General features: G+C 35.3%; 1 protein-coding gene across 2 annotated transcripts in view; it reads right to left on the bottom strand.

Moving 5' to 3' along the window:
* LOC149787230 (uncharacterized) overlaps positions 1-13,225 on the bottom strand; it is a 56,993-nt gene that overhangs the window by 35,770 nt on the left and 7,998 nt on the right. The gene's annotated exons all lie outside the window — the stretch shown is intronic.

Raw genomic sequence — 13,225 nt, forward strand, 5'->3', positions numbered from 1 at the left:
ACACCAGTGATCTATAAAAATTATAATTAGTTTCACACTAAAATATTTGTTCAACAAGTTTGTTTTATAACTTAATCATTTTTCAAGTAAGAAATGTAACAGGTTTGAGTTTGAAAGTAATTATAATAAAATATTGTGAAATTTCATCAGCCACATGTGAATTAAATACTGAAGATTACGTAGAGGTTTTGAGCACCTCCTCAATAGTCAGGTCCTTTATTTTTGTGTCATACAGAGGCACTTCCACAAAGTGAATACTATTTTTCTAAGCATCTTTCTCTTGCATTTTACATCTTTTGTGTGTAAACTACTTTTAGTTGAAATACATTATGTAAAATTCCATTACTCAATCTCTATTGGCCTTAAAATTATATACTGGAAGGAAGAAGAGCACTCCAACTTGGAATGTAATCATTTTGTACAAGTATGATAAGTTTCATCTGCAGTTTCAAAGTTAATGTGGCATGGAGAGATATGACCCTAAATGACACACCTTCTGATTATATGTAAATGTAAAACAAGTTATACCTCTTAATTAACCGTGGTCATGTGCGACCAAGGGACGGAACCCGCTTTACAGATCACACACACATTGTGTCAATGTAAAGCCTATAATGTACTGAAAAATGATGTGAAACCATACAGAATAAAACCATTCATCCCTTAATCTCAAATGAATTATCTATGGGTCTACAAAATAAACTGTACCAGTGATTACATAGCTCAGCTTTATGAAGGTTTTGGTGGCATTCACTAACCAGACTAAACTGATCGTGATGATAAAAACCTTTTTTTTCTTGTTAAAGCATGTTTACCTTTTAATCCTTTTAAAGTTTAAACTAAAAATGGCACTATGCAACCAGTAAAATGCTGACATTTTTAAACCACATATATACATGCATATATATAGATCCTATCTAGCTGTTCTTTAATCCACCATGATCTTTCTTCCTTGGTGTGAAATTTAGGTCAAGACTGTTGTGATATCCAACTTTTAATACACACATACATACATACACACACAAACACATACATACATACACACAAACACATACATACACACACACACACACACATACATACATACATACACACACATACATACATACATACATACATACATACATACATAAGTACATACATTGTTACAACTCGATGGTCAGTAGTACTATGGTCACAAACAAAGTAATAGAAAACAGCACAAAAAAACAATAGCTCTTGTAAAACTTAACATAATATTTATTTATCAAAGCTAAAGTATAAATGAAAATGTAAGGTCAACGTACAGTATGATGAAGTGAATCTGAACTAATCCTTATAAAGATCTATGAACTTCCTAAATGAATGAAAAGTTCATTACACATTTCAAATAAATGAATGAAAAGTTCATTACACATTTCAAATAAATGAATGAAAAGTTCATTACACATTTCAAAACTGGAAATGTACTGGTCCTTCAAGAACCATGATGTTGTCAAGATGGCATTGTCCAGAATTCCTTCAAATAATTTATAACAGTTCCAGAATAATATAATAGTCCAAATAATGAGCATTTTTTATTTCCACTGAACAGTCCAAACAAATGTTTTCTGCATCTTGAACAATATCTAAGTACAACATAGAGCATGTCTACAGACTTACAACAGGAAGACTGGATATGTGAATGACTCCAAAATCGCAATGAAACTGATTGCTCAGTGCTCTCTTGATATACACAGTATATTGCGACTGTATTTTGCAATAGACCCCAGGTGACAGAACACATTACTGAATCTGTGTCAAACCTTTCTATTCATTTGACCTATTCCAACCAATGGGAAGTTAATGAATACTTCTAGAAATATCAAAACCCCATCAGCCAGTGAGAAATTAAGCCATAGGCAACATTAAGTCTTATTAATATTATTATTATTAATTGTCAACACATGCATAATTATCTATTTATGGATCCTATGTAATACTAAACTTTTAACATAATCAGGTCATGTATGAAAACTTTAACTAAAGATATTCTATATAATTTACAGCCATGGACAAAAATTTAAAAAAATCAGATAAAATCATGTACCAACAGTTACGAAAAATATTGGTATACATATATACATACATACATACATACATACTGTGACAGGCATAAAAGACAACAGAAATAAAAAGGAACATAGGTTTCTGTGTCAGTGTAAAAATACTCTGCATTAATAAAAACCAAAGATTAATCTTTGTTTTATATTTTGTTTTTATTAAATCATACTTGTAAAAACCTATTTCATAAGCTGTTATCCTTCCCCTACCTTAGAAAAAGCTGTTATCCTTCCCCAAACTTAAAAAAGCTGTTTTTCTTCCCCTACCTTAAAAAAAGCTGTTATCCTTCCCCTACCTTAGAAAAAGCTGTTATCCTTCTCCTACCTTAGAAAAAGCTGTTATCCTTTCCCTACCTTAGAAAATTTTTGTATCTTTTCCCTACCGTAGAAATTTCTTTTATCATTGTCAAACTCAGAAGGCAGACTTTTCAAAAGCTATTATCATTGCTGAAACTTAGAAAGCAGAATTTATTGTCAGAAGCTATTATTGAGTAATTACCTTCTAATTTAGATAGCACTGCAGAAAAGGAACACAAATTTCAAATAATTTAATATAAACTGTCTGCATTAGCTTTATAAATATTTCTGAAATCCAGATTTCCATGTACATAAGACCCAAATGCAGGAGCAGTTGGCCAAGAAATTGTCAATATATATGATATAATACTGGACTAAATTTTTTAAAATTTGGTGCATTGTTTTCTTAACTGACATTTAAATGTTTCTTACTATTAGCAACAAAAGCCACATGTGATCAGTGTCATTTATATAAATCTTAAAGATGCAAGCTAGGATACTTCCTCTAATTTTGGTTAAATTCTGTTAAGTGGTTATTTAGAATAATTTATGAAAAGTTTTCTATTTTAGAAGTGTAAATCATGATCATTTGTATAAACTTAAAAGTCCCTCATTCCAGAATTATTCCCTATAATCTTGTCAAATTCTGTTCATTGTTTCCAGAGATGATATTGTTTAATGTATTTCCCATTTCTAGCAACAATCTCCATGTTTTATGGCAAATCTGCATCAACTTTCATAGATTTAAAGCCCATATAATCATGTTTTCTGTCAAATGTGTTCACATTCTGCTGAACAATTTGTTTAAAGTTTTTTATTTCTATTTTTAAGCAATGGTGGGCGTATTGGCATACTGTGTGAAATTTGAGATCACTTTTTGCCAGGACACTTTCTGCTTGGTCAGACTCTGCTTACCAGTTTTTAGATGAAGATGTTTTTATATTGTTGCATATATTTGATGGCGAATTGGCATAATCTGCGTAAACTTGAACTTCATGCTTCATAAACATGTAATTTAAAGATTTCTACTTAAGTAACTGTGGTCATATTTGATGGTGGAATGGCTTTACTACATAAATCTGAATGCCTTCAATGCCAGGATTAATGCAGACACATTTAGTAAAATCCTGTTAAGTGGTTTTTGAGAAGTCATTTAAAGCTTCTTTTTATTTTTTTGAGTAACTGCAGCCATATTTGATTGTGGCTTCAAAGGGCTTCAAGAGATGAAAGATTTTCAGTCAAGTTCAGTCAAAATTCTGTTCAAAAATTTTGAATAAGTTATTGACAGATTTTGCTTCTGTTTTTAATATTTGTGTTCATATTTGGTGGCGGACGATAAGATTCAAGCCAGCACTTTTGGCCACAAGTCTGGCATGCTAACCACCAAGTCCAGCATGCTAACCACCAAGTCTGGCATGCTAACCACCAAGTCCAGCATGCTAACCACCATGCATTTTTAAGGATTTTATAACCTAGTTGAAGGCTTTTGCATTTTTAGCCATTGGAGCGATATTCTATGGCATCATCTGTACAAATCTGAAAGGCCTTTATGATCCATCCTACCTTTAGATGAAATTGGTCTGGAGGTATCTGAGTAGTTTAAAATATCCATTGTTGATAGACATCAGAGAGACTACAGATGACAAAGTGCATTACCATGAGTTTGACCTTATAGCCAGAAAAGCCAAATTTAACGAAGATGGATAGAGTAGTTTTAAATTTTAAAAAATTCAATTTCATGCAAACTTCCTCTATTGCATAAAGATATTTTCTGCACAATAGTTCAGACGTGTCCAAGTACATGCATACCAACTGTCTGATTTGATGTTAAATTTTAAGGCATTTTAAATCTTATTCAAATCATTTAAATTCTTATTTCTTTTTCTTTTTGCTAAGACTTTTCACATAATTATACCAATGTCAGACCTCTCAAGGAACAGAGCTTCTGGGTCATATACACATGAAATTTCCAAAGGATGCACCAGTTCTCCCCATAATCAATCTGCTAATGGCTGGACTTAAGGAAATAAGCATGATTCAGCCAGTGTGACTAATGAACACTTAATCCTTGTCATTGCATTTATCTTATGGAAAGGACTGAGCCCCCGAATACCACTCTGACAACAAAACCATGTTCTATTGAGTGTGTATGTTAAGTAACATGTTCTATTGAGTGTGTATGTAAGTACCATGTTCTATTGAGTGTGTATGTAAGAACCATGTTCTATTGAGTGTGTATGTAAATACCATGTTCTGTTAAGTTTGTATGTAAGTACCATGTTCTATTGAGTTTGTATGTAAGTACCATGTTCTATTGAGTTTGTATGTAAGTACCATGTTCTACTGTGTGTAGGTAAGTACCATGTTCTATTGAGTTTGTATGTAAATACCATGTTCTATTGAGTTTGTATGTAAGTACCATGTTCTATTGAGTTTGTATGTAAGTTCCATGTTCTATTGAGAGTGTATGTAAGTACAATGTTCTACTGAGTGTGTATGTAAGTACCATGTTCTATTGAGTTTGTATGTAAATACCATGTTCTATTGAGTGTGTATGTTAGTACCATGTTCTATTGAGTATGTTTGTAAGTACCTTGTTCTACTGAGTGTGTATGTAAGTACCATGTTCTATTGAGTGTGTATGTAAATACCATGTTCTACTGAGTGTGTATGTAAGTACAATGTTCTATTGAGTTTGTATGTAAGTACCATGTTCTAATGAGTGTGTATATAAGTTCCTGTGATTGAGTGGCACATAAATGATGCCCTATTTCATTTTAATGGCTATTAAATTAAATGTAATCAAAGTTTTCTCAAAATTTAATTTGGAAAGTAATGCCAAATCATCGTTATCCCATAACATTAATAATTAATATTTAAGTACATGTTGTTTTGATTAGGCACAGCAGTATTGCAGAAACTCTTTAAAAGCATGCAGAAAAGTATGTTGACTCATACAAATGAGGCAGCAAAATCTTTATCATTTTAGGGAAACAGACTTGTTATGAAAATGACACAAATGCCAACAAAAGGAAACAACAATAGGTGAAAGTTTAGTTTGACTGGTGGTATGTGTTATCAGTATCTATAGCTTGTGTGAATTCATCTTGACAACAGTTCAAATTTGCAGTCTCAAGCTACATGCATTTAGGTATCGTAGATGTACCAAGATTGATCTATCTTTTCTGAAGAGCATATTTTATATCCAGCCGTTATTCCTTAGGGTCAACTCTTAAGTTATTTAACACTCTTTACTACTTCATATAATTATTTTGAAATAGCTTTTACATATATGTTGCTTGATATATTTTGTCATTCCTTCTTTAATGATGGTAATTTATGTTTATAACTACAGTGCAGTGCAGGGTAATGCAAGGGGCTGACTCTTGTTTTTTTTCTGTTGAGAGAATGGGATAGACTGCTCTGCTTACAGTCAGAAAACTACACAACATTCTTAGTGATCATTCTTGGGATAGAAACTTATTGTTGACAATAGATAATTATTTTCCTTTTAGTGTGAAATTATAAATGGCTCAGATTTCAATCGTTATATTATTAAAGAAATGTACATATGCTTTCTATCCTTTTGAAAGTGGGAGACTCCCATGTTTATGCCAGTGACTCTCAGTACTGAGTTTCTTGAGTCCTGGACTCCTCATCTTGAAAGTCTGTTGAGATTCCTGAATGTGTATTACCATTTGAATAGTTTTTTTGAAAATTACTTTAAGGTTTCCTCTATTTAGAATTAATAAAGATTTAAGTCTTTTATAAAATATTTCATATCATGTATGGCATCACCATAATAGGGCATACAACATACCTTCAAATACTGATGTACGAAAATTTCATCCCTTACTTTAATTGGTCAAACTATTGAACAGAAACAGAAAAGTAACAGATGGACTGATTGATGGACTCAAATGCAGACACTATGCCTGCCAATTTTCACAAAACAGTGGAGGAAAATAATTAAAACCTTAAGTGTACTTTTGAATCCTATTTTAGGAAAAAAGGCCCATTCACTGATATACTAGACATGATGTTACAGAATATGCATACCCATCTCTCTTGCAATGAATGACTTTCTGGACACTAAGTTGTGACAGACATACAAACTAATATGGACAGCATTCCTGTCTATGTTCCTTTGACATTCATGGAAAAAGAAATTGTACCCTCAAAAAAGGATATTGCAATTAGTCCATGGGCTAGGTAGGCCTACCATACATTCCTCCCAGGACTTTATCTCTTTGGTATATTTTTATATTTTTGGGTATACCAAACAAGGAAAAAACACGTTAACTTTCAAATTTTGGATGAATTATCTTTGCTGGCTGAATATTTAAAGGCGCCACAAATTGGCCTATTTAGGTACACAGTGAGATAGTTGTGGGATGTGGTGATATCGCTCCTTTTGAAATCATCTCTTTTCAAAGCATTAGTGCACATGAGCTATATATTTGGACAACAAACATCATCCAAATGTCTCAAGGCCATTTCACCACAGGAAGGCTTCAAAAATACCTAGTGAATGTATATACGAAGCGAGTTGGTGTTTTTATCCGAAATTTTGTCTTTAAATTTACATCCTTGATGAATGTATTGGCAATGTTCTCCATGTAGCTACTTGGCAGAAGTCTGTAGGAATTCATTTTACTGCAAGTCTTTTTTGAGCCACTGTGGATGTAATGTTATTCAAGTGATCCTCCATGCACCTAACATTTGTAAAGTGTATTTCTTCTTGAAAGAGACACAGAAAAAGTTACAATGGAGCAATACAATGATTACCATGTTTTAAGTTTTTTTAAATCAGTGACAGGTTATGGCATGTGAGCATCATTAATTAATAAATTTGTAACTTATCTCTACAAACTTAGCATTTAGTACTTTTATTACTAGTAATGGTAATTAGTATTAGTAATGGTAATAAGTACTAGTAATGGTAATTAGTACTAGTAATGGTAATAGGTACTAGTAATGATAATTAGTACTAGTAATGGTAATAAGTACTAGTAATGGTAATTAGTACTAGTGATGGTAATTAGTACTAGTAATGGTAATAAGTACTAGTAATGTTTGATTGATTCATTCATTGATTTTTAACGGCACATCAGCACTGTTAGGCTATTTAGCACCAAACAAAATGTTATTTGTATAATCTTTTTAAAAAATTATAAAAGGTCCTATATCGACCAGTGATATAAAAGAAGTAATGATTGAAATTAAAAATGGTAAGATGGTAACGGTGCAAAATAAAGCTTCTCGATCAATGGGAGATGTAAATGTTCTATGTTAATAAAGAAAGATGAAAAGGTAATAAAATGGGACGTTATATATATTGCATAAAACTGCACAAGGTGATAGCATAAAAGTCAGAGTTTAGAGTAAATATTTACGGCTTTCAGGAACTCTATAATACGAGTGATGTTGATAGTATCAAAAAGTTCTTTCATGTCATGCACAGTGTAATAACGATCGCGCGTAGCTTGCAGGTCAAAACACTCTATCATAAAGTGCTTGACAGTGAATGGTTCATTGCAAGAAATGCACTCTGGTGGGTCTTCACCTTTTAGTACGTGGGTGTGGGTAATATAAGTATGACCAATTCGGATTCTTGCAATGACTATCTCCTCCCTACGAATGGTTCTGTAGGAAGGAGTCCATTCTCCTAGAGTTGGCTTGATTACATGAAGTTTGTTGTTTACAGCATCATTCCATGATGCCGGCCACTTCTGACGTAAGGACTTTCTGACACTATGTTTAAAATCAGTATACAGTATTTTAAAATCAGATGGTTCTAGAGTAAGGGCCATTTCAGCATCATGATCAGCTTTTTCGTTACGTTTAATACCAATATGGCTAGGTAACCAACAGTATATTATATCGTGGGAGACACTCATCTCGGTATTTTTGACAAGCATGTTTTTCAATAATGGATTCTCCAGTTTTCTATTGTGTAGTGACTGAAGTACTGATAGTGAGTCAGAGAAGATGATACTGTTTAAAATACGTTGCTTGCTATATGTTGCAGAGCAAGGTCTACTGCTCTGATTTCGGCTGAAAAAATTGATGTTCCATTTGGTAAGCGAACTTGCGTTGTGTGATTTCCACAAACGAAGGCTGCAGCAGCCTTTTCCTCATCCTTTTGAGCCATCGGTATAAATTCTTGTGTAGTTTTTATATTCGGTGAGAAGTTCTTGATAACAGCTGTGGAAGACAAAAGGGTTTGTCTCTGATTTTTTTCCATCGTGTAGCGTAAAAAGTACTTTTGGTTGTTTAAGTAGCCAGGGTGGTGTTTCAGAGATGGGCGTTTTCTGAATTTTAGAAAGATCAATTTTTGAACTGTCAAGGCTGGATGATATTTTAATGCCAAAGGAAGGTATGGCGTTTGGTTTGTTTTCATATAAGGTTCTGTATTTGGGTTGAAAAACAGCCGAAAAAGCAGGATTCTGAGGGTTTGATTTTAATTTGAGAGCATACTGTGCGGAAAGCATTTCTTTACGATGCGATAACGGTGGTTCATTCGCTTCAGCTAGTAGGCTTTCACAAGGGGAAGTTTTAAATGCTCCCAGAGCCAGTCTCACTCCCTGATGATGAATTGGGTCAAGCATTTTCAAATATGATTTTCTGGCTGAACCATACACAACGCAACCATAGTCCAGTCTGGACCGTATAAACGTTCTATATAAGCTGAGTATGACTTTTCTATTGGCACCCCAGTCAGTGTGCGCTACTACTTTAAGTAGGTCAAGTGCTTTTAAGCATTTAGCTTTCAAGTTCTTTAGATGCGGAATAAAAGTCAGTTTTCTGTCAAAGATAATACCTAAAAATTTTGTTTCCTCAACAACTGGAATAGGTGTTCTGTCCAGCGTGAGTTTAGGTTCTTCTTGGTGTCGTCATAACCGACAGAAATGCATGCATACCGTTTCTGATTTTGAGAATTTGAAGTCGTTTGTACTAGCCCAATTTTGAATCTTGTTTACATTTTGCTGTAGTTGTCTTTCAATTGTATGCATGTGCTTTGATCAATAACATATGAGAAAATCATCAACATATAGTGAGCAATCCACACCAGGAGTCAAACACTTGGTGCTGTTATTAATTTTGATATTGAAAAGTGTCACAGATAAAATACTGCCCTGGGGCACACCCATCTCTTGCTCATGCAAATCTGAGAGAGTAGAGCCCACTCATACCTTGAATTCTCTGTCTGAGAGGAAGCTGGATATCAAAGAGGGCAGACGGACTTTTAGATCTAGATCATGCAGGTCTTTTAGTATCCCATACTTCCATGTTGTGTCATAGACCTTTTCTAAATCAAAGAAAATCGCTACTAAATGTTCTTTCTTGATAAATGCATCGCGAATGAATGTTTCTAGTTTAACCAGATGATCATTGGTGCTCCGTCCATAATGAAAGCCACTTTGGAAAGGAGATATTAAATTGTTAGTTTCCAGGTACCATACAAGCCAAGAATTGATCATTCGTTCCATTGTTTTGCACATGCAGCTTGTGAGTGCAATAGGTCGATAGTTGGTAGGATCTTCGCTATCTTTACTGGGTTTGGAAACTGGTATTACTGTTGCTTCTTTCGATATCTTAAATCATTGAAGAGTTTCAAAAGAGATGTTAAAGATGATTCTGGAAGATGTTTTAAAACCTGGTAATGTATTTCATCAGGCCCAGCAGAAGTATCATGGGCCTTGTCTAAAGCCTCCATAAGTTCTGATAGGATCATTAACATTTAAAACTGTATCCTCATTCAGCCTAGTTTTACAGAGTGTTTCAAACTTGGCCCAGTCGGCCTTCTTTAAATTCCATTGTGGAATTACTTCATCAATTGTAGAGTTATGATTTACAAGGAGATTGGAAAGTGATCGCTGCTGTGAAGGTCATCAGCGACCTTCCATTCATAGTCCAAAAGCAGCGAAGGAGTACAAATTGTCAAATCGATGCATGTGTATGTACCCGTGCCTGGGTGTAAATATGTTGGTGTTTTGGAGTTATATAGACACAGATCGTGTCTAGAAATGAAATCTTCAACTTTGTGACCTCTGTCACTTATATGATTTGATCCCCATAAAATGTTATGGGCATTAAAATCCCCGAGTAAAACAAAGGGTGCGGGAAGCTGTAGAACAAGATTGTCGAGTTCGTTTGGTACTAGGTTAGTATTTGGTGGTAAGTAAATAGAGCAAAATGTAATCACTCGATGTAGAGTGACGCTTACAGCAATGGCTTGTGAATTGGTGTTTAAATGGATGATGCTATGAGGGGCTCAGTTGTTCACAATAACAGAGACTCCTCCTGAGGCCCTGTCAACATTCTGTGAGTAGGTGTTAAAGAGGGAGTAGTTTTTCAGTGTGATGTTATCTGTATCTTTCAAAAATGTCTCCTGAAGACATAGTACTGCAGGATCATGTTCGTTTATAAGCAGAAGAATATCATGATAGTTGGCTTTAAGTCCTCTACAGTTCCATTGTATGATGGTGTTCTTCATTATAAGTTTATACTGGAGATTCTGGACCTAGTTAGACCTTTCGCGGAGGCAATCTGGTTATTTCTCTGGAGGAAGTACAGGGGTGAATTTTTTGTTCTTAGGTCTGGAGCTACCTTGAGCACATAGAGCAGATTCTTCTGCATCCATGCTCTCAACGTCTACAAACCTGTTATATAGTTTGATGGGGTCATCTGATCCCTTTTGTTGTCTGTTTCCATGAGATTTTTTACTTTTTGGTGATTTCGGTGGTTGGGTATTATTAAATGTAGTCTGAGTAGATGCCGTGTCTTTCTCTGCTTGGTAATGGGGGGTGTGTTTGAATTTGGTGTTGAATTGGGTGCTTCTGTTTGTGTTTGAGCATCTTTCATTGTTTTAGGATTGCTCTTCACTACAGTGGAGAAGGATGGGTCAGGATGGGCTGTTTTTGCCTGTACAAGTTTTCTGGCTTCTGGATAGGGAATATTATTTGTGTATTTTACCCTCTGAAATTCCTTCTCCTGTTTCCAGGTATCGCAATCCTCTGAATTGGCATGGAGCTCTTTTCCACAGTTGACACAATGCAGAGTTGCTCTACAATCAGATTCCTGATGAGCATTGTCTCCGCATCGGCCACATATTTGGCTTTTTGAGCAGCGGTCTTTGTGATGGCCATATTTTTGACACTTATAACACCAAAGGGGGTTTGGAATGTAAATCTCTACCTTTACTTGCAAAAAGCCAACTTCTACCACTGTGGGTACAGTTGGCCTGTTGAAGGTGAGTACAATGGTGTTGGTGTCCTGCAGATTGTTATTACGTTTAATACATATTCGTCAGACTGCAGTGACACCTTCACCTTTCATTCCTTCAATGATATCAGAGTCGGTGACTCCAGCCAAGTCATGACAGCGAATCACGCCTTTGGACATATTCAGTATGGTGTGAGCGAATGAGGTCACTGGAATATCAAAGAACGTTTTTATTTTCTTGATACTGTCTGTCTGACCTCGTCGTTCACACTCCACAAGAAGGCAACCCGATTTCATTTTTTGACACTCTTTGGTGTTCCAATCAAACCTGTAATTGTTTTCTCGTTCGCAAACGGAGACAGTGAGGTAAGCGGTTTTGTGGCATCTTTTGATTGTATGACCATGAAGCGTGGAAATGACTCCACACTACATGGCTCGTCATCTGAGTCAGATAAAGTTTTTGTACGTTTATTTTGATTTTTTTGGAAATATCCATTTTGGCTAAATTAAAATTCAGCACCCGTGCTCCCCGCCCACCAAGGAGCCCAACAAGGGGACACTTTTCAAGTGCCAGGGATACACAGATGCCATACTCAGTTGATAAAATTACCTTTGATTGACCCTGAAGTCGCCAATTTCTAGGGTCGGTAAAATTACCTCCCGATTGACCCATTAAGCCACCGCCTTCTAGGAAGTCTTCTAAGACTTAGTACAATCAAAGATAAAGGAAAAGTCTATAGGGGCAATGGTGGTATCAAGAGAGATACAAGGAGAAAGATAAGGTAGGTGAGAGAGTAAATAAAGACTTCCTAGGGCTTGGCGTGACCAACCGATTTGTCGAGACCGGGTCCATCCCGACCACCCGTCTAAAAGAAGTAGAGGCCAAAGTAGTGTATTGCATCGGAAAGCCTCTGCTCAACTACCAGGATCCTTTCCTCCCCCGACACGGGACGCAACCCACGGCAAACAGGTTGCCTCTACTTAGTCGCCTTTTACAACACGTAGCGAGGCACGTCGGGCCAATTCTACAACCCCGGACCCACAAGGGGTACTAGTAATGGTAATAAGCACTAGTAATGGTAATTAGTACAGTGGGACCCTGCTATAACGCACTCTGTTATAACGTGAATTTGGATATAATGTGGTCGTGGCATGGCTCCCGAAATTTTATATACATGTATTTTTCTTGTGCAAAAATAACAAACAAATTCTTATAAAGTACGAAGAAAAAAACCTAAAAAGTTGTTTATCATTTTGGGATAGAGATCACGTATGAATAAAAAATGCAAGAATATCGTGGCTTGGCTCCTGAAATTTTATATGTATTTTTCTCATACACGAAAAAGTATTTTTCTCGTACACGAAAAAGTACTTTTTCTTTCTTCTTAAAAGTAAGAAGAAATAAATGCATAAAAATTTTATTCTGGGATCGCATAGGTCTTCGCCAATGTCGTAAACTTGGATTGTTTTTCCTTATTGGCTGCAAAATATACCATGTGGCTTTTTTTATTTGTTGGCGACATTGTTGGCTGTTTAAACTTTTATATACAACCATTGGTTTGGAGTGCAGAAATTCAGAGGCCCCATGAAAGGAAGCCACAAACTGGATATAAAATGCA

This window comes from Sinohyriopsis cumingii, chromosome 12 (assembly GCF_028554795.1).
Source record: "Sinohyriopsis cumingii isolate HCF-2022 chromosome 12, ASM2855479v2, whole genome shotgun sequence".
Taxonomy (NCBI): domain Eukaryota; kingdom Metazoa; phylum Mollusca; class Bivalvia; order Unionida; family Unionidae; genus Sinohyriopsis; species Sinohyriopsis cumingii.